Here is a 17,970-nt window from a genome sequence, read left to right on the forward strand (position 1 = left end):
ACAGGGGTCCTGTGTCCCTAACCCCAGCAAATGTAGCGGGCCCACTGTATACTGATTCTGAATCTCCTCACCTAAAGGATGAGAACATTCTGGCCTCTCTGGAAAGGGAGTTCCAGTGTCTAGGGCAGCCACCAAGAAGGCCCTGTTTGGTGTTCCCACCAACCATACTTGTGATCGTGGTAGGATTAAGAGAAGGGCCTCTGCTGATGTCATTACAAAATATTCCTTCCCAGGGGCAGCATGAAGTAGCCACCATGTGACCCTTTTTCCTTCCCACCCCCTTTCCTCAGACTGAGTCAGCACATGTGCCTAGTAATGAATGAGAGATGGACAACTTGTTCCTGTTTGAATAATTAGTGATAAATATCAGCCAATGGCATTGCGAATACTCTGCCTGAGGACTTTATCACACCACCCCTGTTCTTGTTGCGATTGCATTAATGAAGTAAAGTACTGGTTAGGGAACATGCTTTACTATGCATCCCTCCAGTAGTGCAAGCGACCTGCAGCTGTCCCCTTGGGCTCTCTTCTGCCCTTGTTCTTTCCAGCTCCTTGCTCTACCTTGCCCAGCATGCCTTGTCCTTGTGTAGTTTTTTTTTTTTTTAAAAGACAAACACACAACTAACTCTGTGGTTTTGAATTCAGTGGTTTTAAAAATAAAATAAAGAAAGAAAATCCAGCTGTTCTGGAATAGAGAGGAGGATGGAGGAGAGGACACACTGACACCACGTGACCACACAACCCCACAATTGCAACAGGATAATTTACTGCACCAGATAACTACTGCAATTGGGAGCCTATTGATGGATGTTCCCTCTCATTGGCAAGGTGCAGGCTAACAACAGTTCACAGATAAGGCAGCAATGAGAGGGAGATGATATTGTGTGACAGGTGTCACTAAAGGCGCTATTACTGAACTTTTATGGCAGTTTAAAAGCTCTGTGTGATAAAGTCCTGAGTCCATTAATGAAAAATCCTAAACTACTTAGCAAGCTAACCTGTTGGAAAATGAGTTACTAAATCCTAGCTTTGAAGTGCTGTTCTGATTGGATTGCAATCTAAATGTAACTCAGTTCTGCCTTTGTTATTGTAAAAAAAAAAAAAAAAAAAAAGATTTAATTACAAGGAAGTGGTAATGTAAGGGCTAAACACACCAGCAAAATATGCGCACTTTCCGGTGGCCCGAGGGTGGGGTGTCTGCATGCTGCATGCCCTGATTTTGCCCCCAAGCTGGCATCATATTGCCTGCCTGCTCAAATGGCAGGCAGCATTGTGGTGTTTTGGTGGTGTAGCGTTTAGACGCTGTGCACCACTGAAATGAGGAACAACTGCCACTGCTGCAGGAAAGGCACCTTTTTCCTTGCGTAAAAAGGAGCAGCTTTCTGCCACTTCTTTTTGTGCTGGGAAAATGCTAGATTGAGGCACAGTGTATGGTTGCTGCTGCCCCAATCTGGTGCTCAAAGGAATGGCGGCAAGCTGCTTCTTCGGGGTGGTCTGTTTTGCCCTGTAGTAAGTTACTTGGATGTTCTAACCCTTCCTATGTATCTGTTCCAGAACTCTACCCAACTCTATCTCCAGTCCTCTAGGATTCTTCCAACTCCTAGAACTAAGATGCCAGAAGCAAAGGAAATGCAAAACAAGTAAAAACTCATTTGCCAGCAAGTTACAGCATTAATGGCTCTACAGGAGCTCAACTGCAGTATTCCAATTAAAAGCTAAAGATCTTAAAAAGGTAGGAAGAACTAAGCCACTGATGCTTGTGTCATGGCTGTCAAGAGCAAATTATCTTCCACGGAAAGCCTGTTCAAAATGTGACACCTGGAAATATTTTTCTGGTTCATTTAATCTCTAGCTGTGAGAAGAAAGGAGGAAAAAACCACACACACACACACACCACATTAACCCAGTTTAAATAGCTTTTTGTTTATAATTTTATCCTTATTCTCTTACAGCATTGAAAGTGTGCTTCAGAATCTCCCAAGCTGAGCCATTTTGTATCTTTGTGGTGAAGCATCACAGTCCATTATGCCATTTCCCCTCCATTTTAAGGAGTTGATTATGCTGGAATAATTCAGTTATCTTTTTGATGTACCATGGTATCTGCTGGGATTTGGTTCCAGGCCCCCCTGTGGATACCAAAAACCATGGATACTCAAGTCCCATTAAATACAATGACATGGTATAATGGTGTATTTTATATAAATGGCAAAATCAAACTTTGCTTTTTGGAAGTTATATTTTTTTGAATATTTTCAATCCATGGATGGTTGAATTCATGGATATAGAGGGCTGACTGTAAAAGTATTACCTTTGATGGCCAGATCAGCATATGTATGATGTCTAGCTTATGTATGATGCCCGTATTGGTCATGGGGGTACTTTTTATAGTGGTTCTTGGCTTCTTGGAGAGGCAAACTCAGATTGTGTGAGGAATTCTTGTTTGAGACCCTAGTTGTTAGTTGGTAGGCTTTGTTTTGTCCCCCATGCTATTCAGTATATACATAAAAACACTGGGAGAGGTTAACTGGAGTTCCAGGATTTGGTGCCACCAATATGTTGATGATCCCCAACTCTCTCCTAATTCCAAAGAAGCTGTTTCATGACTAAACCAGTTTCTGTTATCAGTAATGGACTGGATGAGGGTGGAAAAACTGAATCTTAATCTAGACAAGACAGATGCTCCTGGTCAGTCAAACGACAGATCAGGGAATAGGGGTACAGCCTGTGCTGGATGGGGTTAAACTCCCACTGAAATATCAAGTTGATAACTTGGGGCTAATCCTGGAGTCAAATCTGAGACTGGGTGCCCAGTAGTGGCCAGGAGTGCATATTGACATGTTTCCCCAAGGATCAGCCCTCTGTTATCCCTAATTGATCTTTGATATCAGTTTAATATTTAAAGGGATGTTTGGTCACATAGCCACTGGAGGTGCCCCAATGGGAGAACAACAGCATACCCAAATATGGAGATCCAGAAGATTTGGCTTGAGAGTGCTAATGCAGGTAGACAGAATAGGTCTTTTGAGGCTGGAATCTACACAGTCGCTTCACACAGCCATGTGATGGAGGGCAATGCACTGGGCACTTTCCAAAAGGTTGGGAATCAAAGGGCACTTCCCTCTGGAGATGACACTCTTTTGTGTGAAACATTCTAGATTGATTGCCCTGCCATTTCCCAAATCTATGGCCATTTTTCCTCCTGGAACAATACTTTCAACTCCTGAGAAACTGCCACAGGTCCCATTTCTCCCTATAAATATGCCTGTTTGGGGCAGCCCCAGTCAGTCTTGGTTGAAGAAAGACAAATACTTTGTCCATTTCTGCCTTGACTCCTTGGCACAAGGTCCCAGCTGTGTGCTGAGTCAGAATCATCCAGCCCCCCAGATTGGAGCTCCATGTCTGAATCTGGTGATGTATTGCTCACTGACCCTCTGAATTCGCTATCAACAATCACTTTTTGCATCATTAGTTCTTGTGTGTGTGTGTGTGTGTGTGTGTGTGTGTGTGAGCCTTTTTGAGTGAAGGTTGATTTCCCCTTGTTATAAATAAAACTAACTAATTTGGAATCTGCTGTCTGGAGTTCTGGGTTTGGAAATGTTCTACATAAACTCAAGTCCTGGCTTTAGAGTTGTCTGAAGCCCTCTCACTCTTATTGAGCTAAATTAATTTCCCCACTGAAGTCAATAAGTGGGTAGTCTCTTGGGACCCCCTGAAATTTGGCTAGCTCACAGTTGAAACTAGTGTGCCAGATGCACATTTTCCTGGAGTTGCCAGATCCAGGTATGGTGACATATGCCTTTACTAGGTTACTCTATGTGAGTCTGCCTTTGGAAACTATTTGGAAACATCAGTGGGTCCAAAATACTTTTCACAGTGAACATGTTGAAACAGCTTCCCTGGCTATTCTTTTGCTTCCAGGCATAATTTAGAATGCTGATTACAGCCTATAAAGCCCTATATGCCTTAAGTTCATACTATCTGAAAGACTATGTGAGACTGCTTGAATCATAAGATCTTGCAGAGATGGCTTTCTTATAGTCCTAACATTGTCACATGCCTGTCTAGTGAGGACAAAAGAGAGGCCCTTCTTGGTAGTTGTTCCCAGACTGTGTAGTGTCTTCCCACAAGAAGCTAGGCTAAATCCCTATCTGTTCTCCCTTCAGTGGTGGAGGAAGACCTTTTAATTTAAGAAGGCATTTGATGATTAATAGGTTGTGCAGAAACGTTTTTTTAAATGGGATATGTGTGCTGCATTTTTATGTTTTAAACCATTTTGAACAGTTCTGGCCACTACAAGAACTGAAATAGCTATCTCCTGGGAGACAGGAGATTTAACTCTGGAAAAATGGTGAGCAAGAGTTTGGAATACAAGGTTACTTGAAAAACGTTCATGCACCATCCACTCTTCTCCACTCTTGTAATGGACAAAAGAAATCACACTCTTTTTATGAGGACTGGTCCACTCTTATTGACTATGGAGACAATGACATACAGCTTTTGAACCACAATTATAGTTGTCACATGATATTGCCTCTGACCCAGCTGCTGTGTCTGTGATGCATGGTTAAGGCTTCCCTTTTCATTGATGAGGAAAACCTGTCAATAAGCTACCAATCATGTAATAATCTCATTAAACTTCAAATGTTAAACATCGTTGTTGTGGCAGTTGCAATATTGGCAGTCATGTGGTGTCACAGTCTCCTTCTTTCCCCCTGTTCCCCTTCTCCCTCAATATTTCCAAATAGCCTGAATTTAATTTATTTTTTCCTATATCTTTCCTTTTTTCTTTTTAAACTTAAATTGCATTAGTAAAACTCCAGAACTGTGTTAAAAATAAAAATAAAATAAAATAAACCCTGAAAGGCATGCTGTGCAGGGCATAGGGCAGGATGGAATGGTTAAAGGGAGGGGGAGGGTTAAGGTTGGTTTAATGTTATTTGCGAAACTGAAATAAATAAAAGTTTAAAAACATATTATTTTATGGTTTTTAATTGTATCTTGTTCTAACCTGTTTGAAGCCACTTTGAGTGGCCCTGCTGGGAGAAAGACAGGAGACACAATTAAATGCACAGAAAAATAAATAAATAAAATAAATAATATTGCTATATTAAGTCAGTTGCAACAAAAGCCACAGAGTCTTTGACACTTTAAAAACTAATAATTTTATAGTGAGCTGTTAACCAAATTTTCATCAGTATGTTGTTCTATTGTATTTTCTCCTTATTCATTCCTGTGGCTCAGGGCCATTCTTGTCTATGCACTGTTTTCAGGCAGCTGTGTAAAATACAGCTCTCATACAGGGTAAACCATAAAGACTTCACCTCTCTGTTAACAGACTATGCTTTCCTTTCAGTGTTACAACATTTACTCAGGGAACTGAGAAAGGGTCACTCTACAATTTAAATCTATGAAAGCTGTGAGGCTTTACTCATTCACTAAACACTAGAAGGCAATAGCAGGCTTATTTATTGCAAAACAATAGGGCTGCACTTTTTGCCTCATATCTCTGCTTTCAGGAGGGCAAAAACAAAAAAGAAAGAGAAAAGAAAAAAGAAGACAGAAACAGAGAGAGACTGAGAGAGAGAGAGAGAGGGTGGCCTGCAGTCACTCTTTCAGTGCTGGATCAGAGCCACGGCAACTACATGCTGCAGCCCCGATCTGTCCTTTCCGTGGCGCAAAAAGGAATCGCAAAAGTGGCCACAATGGGGGCACCTTATGGTGCTCCTTTTGGTGTTGCGTCATCTGGTTCTGCGACGGCTAGAGCGCAAATGGCGGAGACATCAGCGCTTAGTTGACAAGACACTCCTAGACTCTCTTTTCGAGGACTATGGAGTGGCGATAATCGCAGTGAAGGACTCGTTCTTTTCTGCGCGTATCGCATCCGCGGAGTCGCATCCGGCAGAGCTGTTCAGGGTAGTGAGGGAGCTTACTCAACTCCCTCCTCCCCTGAACTCTATTTTGGAACCATCTAAAGCCTGCTGCGACGAGTTTAACAACTTCTTTGCGGATAAAATCTCTCGGATAAGGGCTGATCTTGACGCCAGTATTAGTTCACAATCTAGAGTAGAGGTATCCAGAGCTTCCGTGGACTTGGTTAAACTGGATCACTTTGAGTCTGTCTGTACCGAGGATGTGGACAAAATTCTTCGAAGTGTTAGGAGGACAACTTGTTCTCTTGATCCCTGCCCTTCGTGGCTGACAGTTCAAGGGGGAGTCGGTGTAACTAATATGTTGCACTGCATTATTAATACATCCTTCAGGGATGGGCAGTTTCCATCTGCATTGAAGACGGCCATAGTAAAACCTTTGTTGAAAAAGCCCTCCCTTGACCCCCTAATTCGGATTAATTATCGGCCTGTCTCACCGTTGCCATTTTTAGGGAAGGTGATCGAGAGGGCAGTTGCCCTTCAGCTTCAGGGGATCTTGGATGAGACAGATTATCTGGACCCATTTCAAACCCGCTTCCGGGTGAGCTATGGAGTTGAGACTGCCATGGTCGCCTTAGTTGATGATCTCTGTCTGGGCATGGACAGGGGGAGCATGTCCCTGTTAGTGCTCTTGGACATCTCAGCGGCCTTCGATACCATCGACCATGGTATCCTTCTGGATCGCCTGAGGGAGTTAGGTATCGGGGGCTCTGCTTTGCAGTGGTTCCGTTCCTACCTCGCGGGCAGATTCCAGTTGGTGGAGCTGGGGGACTGTCGCTCTGATAGGAGGGCCCTGACATCTGGTGTCCCTCAGGGAGCGATTTTGTCCCCTATGCTATTTAACATTTACATGAAGCCGCTGGGAGAGATCATCCGGAGACACGGGGCGCGGTGTTATCAGTACGCTGATGACACCCAAATAGTCTTCTCTGTGTCTCCGACTGATGCAGTAACTAGGGATGGCATCTCTCCTCTTAATGCTTGCCTGGAGTCGGTAATGGGCTGGATGAGGGAAAACCGACTCAGCCTGAATCCAGAGAAAACGGAAATGCTGGTGATTGGCTCTCCTGGCCCGGGTAAGGAAATTGTTCCACCTGTCCTAAATGGGGTCACGCTCCTTGTGAAGGACTCTGTTCGCAGTTTGGGGGTGCTCCTGGATTCGTCGCTCCACCTTACTGCTCAGGTGTATGCGACAGTCAGGAGCACTTGTCATCAGCTTCGGCTAATACGCCAGCTGCAACCCTTCCTTGGCCAGGGGGACCTTGAAACCATGGTACACGCTCTGGTAACCTCTCAATTAGATTTCTGTAATGCGCTTTACATGGGGCAACCCTTGTACTAGACCCGGAAGCTTCAATTAGTGCAGAATATGGCTGCTAGGCTGGTTACTGGATGCCCCAGAGCCAGCCATATAACACCAGTCTTAAAAGATCTTCATTGGCTGCCTATTCGCTTCCGGGCCAAATACAAGGTGTTGGTTATCACCTATAAAGCCCTAAATGGCTTGGGCCCAGAGTACTTGGAGGACCGCCTCTCCCCATACAATCCGCCCCGCACTCTCAGATCGGGTGAGAAACATCTTTTAAGAGTTCCTGATGTTAGGTATGTGTCATCTCGGAGGGCTTTCTCTGTTGCAGCCCCACAGCTCTGGAACTCCCTCCCCAACGAGCTCTGTACTTCCACCTCCCTTGATGTCTTCAAGAAGAACCTGAAGACTTATTTGTTCCGCCAGGCTTTCCCACCGTGAGCCTTGTTGTTATGCTCCTCTTTGCAGTGTTTCGTTGTATTCCATTCTACACAGCCACTTGTATGGTTATTATGTATTGTATTGTTTGTAAATGTTTTTATTGCTATTTGTGATATTGTTGGGGAAGGGGGTTGTGATGTTTTTATCTGTTTTTATCTTGCTGTACACCACTGTGATCTTTGGAATAGCGGTATAGAAATAAAATTTTATTATTATTATTATTATTATTATTATTATTATTATTATCTGGACACAGAGCCAAAGGAGTGCTGTGATGCCGCCTGCCATGTAGTTAGGCGCATGGTGTGTCAGCAGAATCAGGGCAGTGTCGGGGCATGCATTGTGTGGACGCCATGCCCCCACTCTGCCCTGAGGCTAGCATTTATTGCAGGTCTGTACAGCCTCAAAGAGCTTGGAATCTGGGCCAGCTAATGCTCCAAATACGCTCCAAGCTCATGCCTAGGATCAGGGTAAAATCTAACCATTCATGCAACAGTGCAACCCTGTCTTCAAACAACCTTTCAAATTTATCATACAAAGCCACCTAAGATGTGGTTAATTCCCTTTCAAATTGAGGTGAATTCTTCACTGGCCAAAACAGCTGTGTTGAACTTTACTGCAAAAATGCAACAAAGGTGGAGAAGAATACCTTCATCCTCTAATTTCCTTTCAGAGTCATTCATTAGTGTTAATCCATGCTGTCCAATTGTGTAGAAGTGTTCCCCTCTCTTTCCTGAGGGTACCAATTTGCATAAGACAGCATATGCTTATGTGTATATTGTATTCTTATTTTGATGACTTTTGGGAGACATGAAAAGACTGCTTTCAACAACTCTGTCAAATCTCTTGAAAATCTTTTCCATACTTACTATTGGTGTTGCGTCATAACCAAGGCTCCTGCTTTCCTCTCTCCCTCTTGGTTCTTCATCATTAAATTGGACTTGGACTGACATCTCTGCAAACAGAGGATCACTTCACACAGAAGACTGTCCTAGGTAAATAGGACACATGGGCCAGCATCCTGTTGATGACATATGTAGGCATAACTTTGGGTTAAGGCTGCACATGCATTTTTCTGGACACTGTAGAAGGAAATATCCAGTGCCTTCATCTGCATGGCTCCACCTTGGAGCTCAACAACAGCCAGAGTGTGACTAGGTACAACTCTGTCTCCCCATCACTGATGTGTTCCATGCATGTACTGATCCAATGCCAGCTGCTCTTGAACTCTGATGGAGGAAGAAGCACACTTATATTGAGAGTGGCAGATACTCTTTCATCCTTCTGTGATCAAAAGTTTCTGAACTGCTTCTGGATGCCCTCTCACAGCTGATGATAGAAGGATTTCCATCAAACATTCCCTTGGCTGTCACTGCAAGATGGTGGATATTGCCAGAAAGAAAGGCCACCCTCTAACACCTCATCTCATAAGTATGGTGATAGAGACTGTGGGTGCATCCCGATTTACCGAAAAGTCCTAGAATTTCTTCCTGCTTTTTTTCTGATTTTATACTGGGTTAAAGGAAACCAACCTAGGGAACTGATATAAAAAGTCTTGAGGAGGGAACAAGCTTGTTTTCAGGAACAATGGATCCAAGCTGCAGGAAAAGAGATTCCACCTCAACATTAGGAGGAACTTCCTGACAGTAAGGGCTATTCGACAGTGGAACAAACTCCCTTGGAGTGTAGTGGAGTCTCCTTCTTTGGAGGTCTTTAAGCAGAGGCTGGATGGCCATCTGTCGGGGATGCTTTGATTTGGATTTCCTGCATGGCAGGGGGTTGGACTGCATGGCCCTTGCGGTCTCTTCCAACTCTATGATTCTATGATTCTATGAATCCTGCTGAGATCTGACAGAAAGCATTCTTGGATAAACAAAATGTGTATGGACCTCCAAAACAAAATTGGAAAGAACAGGATCAAAATTTGTGACTTTCTGTATTTTGACTCAATTGGGATGTCAGTAGCATCACTAGGGTTGGTGTCACCCCAGTGTGGTAACTTATGCTGTCTCCCTCCAACCTTGGTGCCACCAGACCAACGGACCCTCAGGAGCAGATCAGGCCACTCTGGAAGAGAAAGGCTGTGGTCTACTTGCTGTCAGTGACTGGTAGACCAGGGTCCCTGAAGGTCCTGTCCATCTCCCGGGTTGTTCTGGTCTACCTATCTTGTTCACAAGGGGTCCAGGCACCATTTGATGATGGAAGAGGCCTCCAGGAGTTTGCTGTGGCATGCTGACAGTATCCCAGCTGACCTCCTTGCCACCTATAGGCAGGTGGACTATCCTATTTTACTCTACATTACTCTACTCTACTCTGCTCTTGGAGAGGCACGACAGTACACTCCACATGAGAGGGCAGACACCCACCTCTGAGATGTCACCTGGTGAAGTCCACAACCCCCACACCCCTGTAGAAACATCTCAGTGGCATGTGTCCTTAAAGACCTACCAGCATGATGTGTCATCTCAGCCAAGGCCACCCTAGAGCCATCACTACATCTTGATACACTTCTGTTTTTGAAAGCATTCAAGCATGGATGTTTGTCTAGCTACAGGGGTAATTTCAAATAACAACAGCATTTTCAGGGGTGGGAAATGCATGGAGAGTAGTTTGCTTATTCCGACAGCCCTTCAGGTTGATGGAAAAGGTTACCGAGAATCCAGTCAGCCTGCAGGGATATGTTTAGCTTCTCTTTGTCCTCCTAGCTTTCACAAATGCTTGTGATCTTGAACCATGCCAAGGCCTGCATTCTGCTTAGCTCATGCTAATAATGCTATTGAAAGGGCTTTCATTCATAATGCTGGAAGCTGCAGCAATCAGGCCAAAAGTGATTCATTATCTGCACTGAATGTCATGACATTGCAGATCTTGGAATAACATTAGCACTGGGCAGAGCATGTCTAGATTCAGAACTAGAGGACCTGTGCTGGATTCTTTATCACTTATGAGCCATTTTTAATCTGTAGACGCAGAGACTGGATCCCACTGAAGATATTAAAACACAGAAATTTTCAATTATTATTTGGGGAGGGGGAATGGAAAGGAGTATTGTTGCCAACAGAACAGAATATTGCATTGGCCTATTCCTATGCTTTTTAAAAACAAGTGCTTTAGTTTGTAGGAGCCAGTGTGGTGTAGTGGTTTTAGCACTGGAATCTCTGAACTCTCTGAACTCTGGAGATCAGGGTTCAAATTCCTGCTCAGGCATGGATTTGGTGACCTCAGCCTCAGAGGAAAGCAAAGACAAACTCTCTCTGAACAAATCTTGCTAAGAAAATCCTGTGATAGCAATATCTTAAGATCACCATAAGTTGGAAATGACTTCAAGACACACAACAGTAACATTTCATTTGTAGACTCCACAAAGTAGTGCTTTTCACATTATTTATAGAATATATACTGTAATCTACAGAGGGAAAGACTCTCAAAGGAGCTTTTGTTGTTTTGTGCCTTCAAGTCAACTCCAACTTATGGTGACCCTGTTTTAGAGTTTTCTTGGCAAGATTTATTCTGAAGAAATTTGCCATTGTTTTGCTCTTAGAACAAAAGGGAGTGATTTGCCCAAGGGCACCTAGTAGAGTTCCATGGCTTTAATCTCTGAGCAGGGGTTTGAGCCTTGATCCCCCAGAAACACTCCAACCACTACATCATGCTTACTTTGTAAAAAGAGCTCACACAGTGGCATTGCTAGGGTTTGCAACAACTCCTGGTGTCACCCCCATAAAAAAAGGCCTTAGATTTTCTATGCCCCCCCCCATTAAAACTGAAGAAGAGACATTGCCAAATCCAGTGCAATCCAGAGCAATCCAAATGCCTCTACCCTTAATTGTGTTCAGTTTCTCCCTGAGTAGACCCATTGATTCAAAGGGATTTACCTTTGTGTTGACTCATTGTCCCACAATGGAGTCAAGGGAAGGTTATGTTGGGTTGGGATTAAGAGTCAGGCACAAGAATAGTCAGGCCCAAGCAAATTGGAGTGCCCTCTATTCAGAAATCTGTTCTTAAGATCCTTGTCATGCCTACATGCAGAAACACATGCCACTGAGTTGAAGACCATCCTGTTCAGAGAAGCGTTCCCAGACATTGCGTGATTGTTACTTGCTATCTGATGTTCTTTTTGTTGCCTGTTTTATTGAACCATTCCCTGTATTGCTATGTGTTTTATTTGTATTATCCTATCATTTCTTAGATTGTACGCCATAGGCAGGTTTACTCTTTTATATTTGTTGTTTTTATGTACAGTGCTGTGCAAATCTACAGCGCTATATAAATAAAGAATAATAATAATAAATAATAATAAACACTTGTCTACATGTCTACAGCAACCCACTTCTTCTGACCCAGGATGACCTGGTCTATGCCAGCCCAAGCAGGTAGATCAGGCTACCCTCTCATTGTTGATCTCATGGCTGGGTGTTTTGTTCTGGCTGAAGCCTTTAGTCATGTAGAGCCACTTGACAGAGTATACCAACTTCCATATCAATCAAAAAGAGACATATGCAGACATTTACTGTTGCATGCCTTCAGGTTGTTTTTATTATTATTATTTAGAATGCCCTTAAGGTGCCCTTAGCCTAAATACCTCACAGGCATCAAATCCTGTCTTATCTTGGAAGCTAAGTAGGGTCAGCTTTGGTTAGTACATGAATGGGAGACCACCAATAAATACCAGGTGCTGTAGGCTATATTTCAGAAAATGGAACTGGCAAAACCAGTTCTGAGTATTCCTTGCCTAAAGAAACCCTATTCATCGGGTCACTGAAAGTTGACAGGTGACTTGAAGGTGCGCATATACACACACAAGGTGCCCCTGGAGCCAGTATGGTGTAGTAGTTTGAGCATTGGACTACGACTCTGGAGGTTGGTGTTTGATTCTATGCTCAACCATGGAAACTCACTAGGTGACCTTGGGTAAGTCACACTCTCAGCCCCTAAAACCCTTGATAGGTTTGCCTTAGGCTTGCAATAAATCAGAAATTACTTGAATGCACACAACAACAACAACAACAACAAGGTGACACTATCATGGGGTTTTCTTGGCAGGAGGCTGAAAGAGCAGGGCCTGCTGAAGGTCACCCAGTGGTTTCCATGCTTGACCAGGGATTTGAATCCTGGTCTCTAAGGGCCAGTACACACTGGCGGCAAAATGTCACCCCTATTTGCTGCTCAGCATTGCTGCAGCAACCAAACCGCGGGTCAAAGCTGTGCAGCAAAAAAGAATCCGCAAGCAGGAAAGGGCGCTGCCATGATGCCACTTCTTGCCAGCGACATCTGGTTGCTGTACAGTGGTGGCAGCGGCATCATGGTGGCCCCTGTATAGATGGGAAGTTGCCATGTTGCTGGCATCCATATGTATAAAGGTTTGGGAGCATGTGGTTGCTGTGTGCTCCCGGGCCCTAAAATCACCGCCTCCACGCCACAAAGCGCACGTGTGTACCGGGCCTTAGAGTCGTAGACTCAAATATTGGATCTCAAGTTATGCCAGCACATGCCACTAACAAGATGTCAACCAAGATTACCACTGAATCAAAAGTGTATTTTCTTAATAGATATTTGAATTCTCTTTCCACCCAGTAACTGCTCAGAGTGATTTACAATTGGAGAACATTGTAAACACAATATAACCCAGCAAATCCAAGTCAAAAAGCTCATACAAAACGGATAAAAGTGATATTTGTATTTTTTATGTTGTGACTATTTTTTATTTTAAAATTGAATAAAGATATATTAAAAAAAGTCGTAATGATATAAGAAAAGAAAAATGAATTATTTAAAAAAAATGATTTGTGATAAAACCATTTTAAAGTTGGCAGCATGATATAGCTTTTACTGACTGTTTAAAGGCCCGTAACAAGTGAGCTGACCTAGCCTCCCTAGGAAATGTGTTCTGGTCACTGCACCTGAAAAAAAAAATGTAGAGTTGGAAAAGGTGCAGAAAGAAGCCATTTGGAACGATTACATGGTCTCAGGCTCTTTAACTTAGGAGAAAGCAAATAAGCAAAGGCAGAAGCCTTACTAATATATACTATGTCAGAAGTGTGTAATATTAGGCATAGTGTGCTGAATGCAGAGATGAGGAAAACTCTCTTTTGGAATACTAGAAGTTAGATGGTGGGAGGTTTTGGAAAGGCTAAAGGATGCATTTCTTCATGCAGTCCACAGATCAATTGTGGATTTCCTTACTACAAGATGCAGTGATATCTTCCAGTTTGTACAGTTGCCACTCAGATTTTTAATGGAGTAGGAGACTGAGGACTTTATCACGTTTACCTGCTGCCCTGCCACAATCATGCTAGTTTCATAACAGAAGCATTCCGGTTGTGTTGTTATTAACTACCCTCAAGTTGGCCCTGATCATAGCACTTTGTTGTTGTTGTTAACTGCCCTCAAGTTGATCCCGACTCATGGTAGCCCTGTGGATGAGACATCTTCAAGACTCTCTGACCACCACTGGTCTGCTTAGGTTCTACAGCTTCATATCTGTGACCTCCTTAATAGAGTCCAACCATCTAGCATGCAATCTTTCTCTCTTTCTACATCCCTCCACCTTTCTTAGCGTTATTGTATTTCCCAATGAGTCATGCATTCTCATGATGCAGCCAAAATACAATAGCCTCAACTTAATCATCTTGACTTCCAGGGAGATTTCTGGCTTGGTCTGTTCTAGAACTCACTTGTTGGTCCTTTTGGCTGTCAAAGATACCTTCTCCAGCACCACGTCTCAAATGACTCTATTCTCTTCTTCTCTTCTTTCTTCAATGTTCAGATCCTGCACCCATCCATGGTGATGGGGAATACAATGGTTTATACAATTCTAACTTTCATGCTCACTTCACTTGTATATCTTTACTTTTTAGGAACGTTTCTAGTTCTTTCATAGCTGCCCCCTCCATTCCTAGTCTTCTTCTGATTTCTTGACTGCAGTCCCCATTCTGATCAATGTTTGATCCAAGGTACGGGAACTTTTACTGTATGAATTTCTTCATTGTCCAGTTTATATTCATGGATCTGTGAATCATAGCACTGCAACTGTGTAATGTAGTAGGACTAAATGTCTATGTTCAGTTGAACAGTTTTGAATCAGAGTTGCACAGAGTTGCACAGGTGGTGCTGTTATATGTGAGAATATACACTCTCAGACAATGTGCATTCATCCGCTCCTGCTCAAATTGACGGTAGTATTCCTTAGCTGTGTAATGTTGCTATTTAACACAAGGGTCATGTAGTGCAATCTACATGCAACACTACATGCAGTGATTTATGGCACACATTCCCAGTGTAAGATCTCAGCCATAGTGTAATATTCATATAACAATCACAAGAATGTGAAGTCGAAGGCTTTCATGGCTGGCATCCATAGTTTTTTGTGGGTTTTTCGGGCTATCTGGCCATGTTCTAGCAGAGTTAGTCTGCTAGAACATGGCCACATAGCCCGAAAAACCCACAAAAAACTAATTACAAGAATTTGTTTCAGGATAAACCAAGTGCAACAATCAGAGGAATGCTAATGGTGTGAGATACTACATGACCAGGTGTAGCAGATTTCCACATGACTACCATGTCACCATACCCAAGACTCACTGTTTTGCTGTGATAGCCCCCTCCCTTGGCCATTTGGGTGCTACTGAAGAGTGAGGAGGATTGGAAAATGATCTGTTTATGTCCTAGTTAGCAGTCCAGGCTAAGGACATATTCCACTGAGATCTATGAGGCTCCTCCAGAGGTCTCAGAGCATGACAGGACATAGCCAGGGCATTGTTTGATCCCCTGTTGTCCACCAATAATGGAACTACTGTGGGTAGGGGCTATTGTGCTGTGATACTGACTGATGGTGGCTTTGAATGTTGGAGAGGAAGGAAGAGAATATCAACTTGTGCATTGAATGAAAAAATACAGATGCAAGTGTAAGATGAATTGTGCTTGTGTATGTCCCAATTTGCTTATAAATCTCAATTTGGGAGAAAGACAGGAAATAAATCCAATAAATAAACAAATAATAATAATAATAATAATAATAAAATTTATTTGTATTTTCCCGTCTCTCCCAGGTGGATTGAGGCGAGATTACAACCCAACATTAACAATAAAATACAAGAATAAAACATATAATTTCAGTCAACATTTATAAGATAAAATGTTCTGATCCTGGATAGAAGAGTGAATGATGTTGTTACAAAAGATTGGGTGGATAGGCTTGCCGGAAGAGATCCATCTTAGCTGCCCTCTTGAAACCTTCCAAGAAGGTAATAAGATGGATCTCTTCTAGGAGGTTGTTTCATAGTTAATTAAATTAAATAAGTCATTAACAGGATACAAGTCATGGAGTGAAAATTGAGGCTTCATCTAATCATAAACTCAACACATGGCGTTGACGTAAACTTATGCTTGTGGTAGTGATGGTGAGAACAGATGGATTCATTAGAAGTACGAAAGGATTCAGCTGTAGTTGCTACAATTTCTAGAAAGAATGTTAAAAATACCGAATTCACATTATTCCACTTTTTGAGAACTTTGATGGCAAAATTCAGTTTTGGGAGAAATACCAAGCCCTCTCTTCTTATCCTGGACCCTGCAACATCTGGGACTCAGTCTATCTTTTCCTTCTCATCACTTCTGTTGTTTAATAAGTGGATATTGTGATATTGCTACAGCAATCTTGAAATAGTCTTGTAATTATCATTGCTTTGATCCGAAGAATTACTATGCATCCTTTCGATTTGTTGTTCATGTAAAATGACGAAAACAAGTCAATTTCTAATTAAAGGTGGAGAAATGACCAGATCAATAAATGTTCCAATGGATTAGGTTTAGGCCACACTCAGTCCCAACATCAGTGTTGCACATCAACTCCTAAAAGGCTGCCATGCTGGTGAGAACTGAGCATTTATTAAGCACTAATTCAATCTAATGAGTTGAGTAATTCAGACAAGAGGGAAGTGATCCATCAGCTGAATGAGGAAGCATTTTAAATTGGCATGAGAACTGTTTATAAGTCTATGATGCAGAACAATGCTTTGACAGCAAGCCTTCAGAAGAAATATGTTCAGAAAGTTAGGGAGAAAATGAGAAGAGTAGAAAGAAAATTTAAAATAACAACCAACTCTCACAGATAGTGGGTGCATTGCCTAAGGCCCCAGATCAGTGCTACTGAAATGGTAGTTTGTGCACCATGTGCCACTGGTTGCTTGTCCATGGTGAGTTTCCAGGAAACTGGGACCTGGAAAGAATAAAGGGTGAATTATTCTTGTACAAAGTAGGGCTGTGCTGAATTGACCAGGATTATTTCTTGGGCTGCTCCCACACTGCAGAAATAATGCGGCCTGACACTGCTTGAACTCTGTGGCTCCATCCTACAAAATCCAGGCATTTGTAGTTTGTTGTGGCACCAGAGCTCTTTGACACAGAAGGGCTAAATATCTCACAAAACTGCAAATTCCAAAATTCCATAGCATTGAGGTTTGGCAGTTAGAATGGTGTCAAACTGCATTGATTCTGCAGTGTAGATGCAGCCTCACCCCTGGGTTTAATGGGCAGTGAAACAGAATTGCTTATTGTTCTGAGATTTGATTGACTATTGCTTTATGCTATGCTCAGACAGGCTTTGTACTGAGCAATTGTATTGGGTTGGATTCAGCTTTAGATACATACAACTAGATGATATAAGGCATGGTACATACCACCCCGAAACTGCAGGCTGGAGGTGTCTGTTTTTCTTCCGGAGGGACGCCGCAGCAGCCAAACCATGTGGCGTCCCTCTGCAGTAAAAAGAACCTGGAAAAAATGGGTTCTTTTTGTGGTGCCTGGCACATGTCACAAGTGTGCCATTGGCACACTGGTGACGTAGGCGACGCACAGTGAAGTCTGTACACTGCGTGTCGCTTATGTCATCATAGTGGCACCTGTGTGGGTGGGACGCCACCATGATGCCACTGCCATGACGCGCTAGGGCTTGGGGGCATGCAGTTACTATGTGTATCGGTGGCAGCACACTGCTTTGCGCCCGTCTCTCCCGGGCCATAAATGGATTTCCTTGACCCTACTCCTTATGGCAGCCCCTCTTATGGCAGAAATGATTGTGAGTAGAGGCCTTCCATATAGGATGACAGATCCTGAATCCAATCCACTGAATTTTTATAATGTTCATCCATCCCTTTATTTACACTTTGCCTTTCCTCCAAACTGGCACGCAAGGCTATTTACAGAATAAATTACAATAAAAATAATATGGCTGAAAACATACAAAATGTTCTTAGATTGTACGCCATAGGCAGGTTTACTCTTTTATATTTGTTGTTT

The sequence above is a fragment of the Sceloporus occidentalis genome, unplaced genomic scaffold (assembly GCF_023333645.1).
Source record: "Sceloporus occidentalis isolate IW3139 unplaced genomic scaffold, rSceOcc1.0.p SCAF_6, whole genome shotgun sequence".
In the NCBI taxonomy this organism is placed as follows: Eukaryota; Metazoa; Chordata; class Lepidosauria; order Squamata; family Phrynosomatidae; genus Sceloporus; species Sceloporus occidentalis.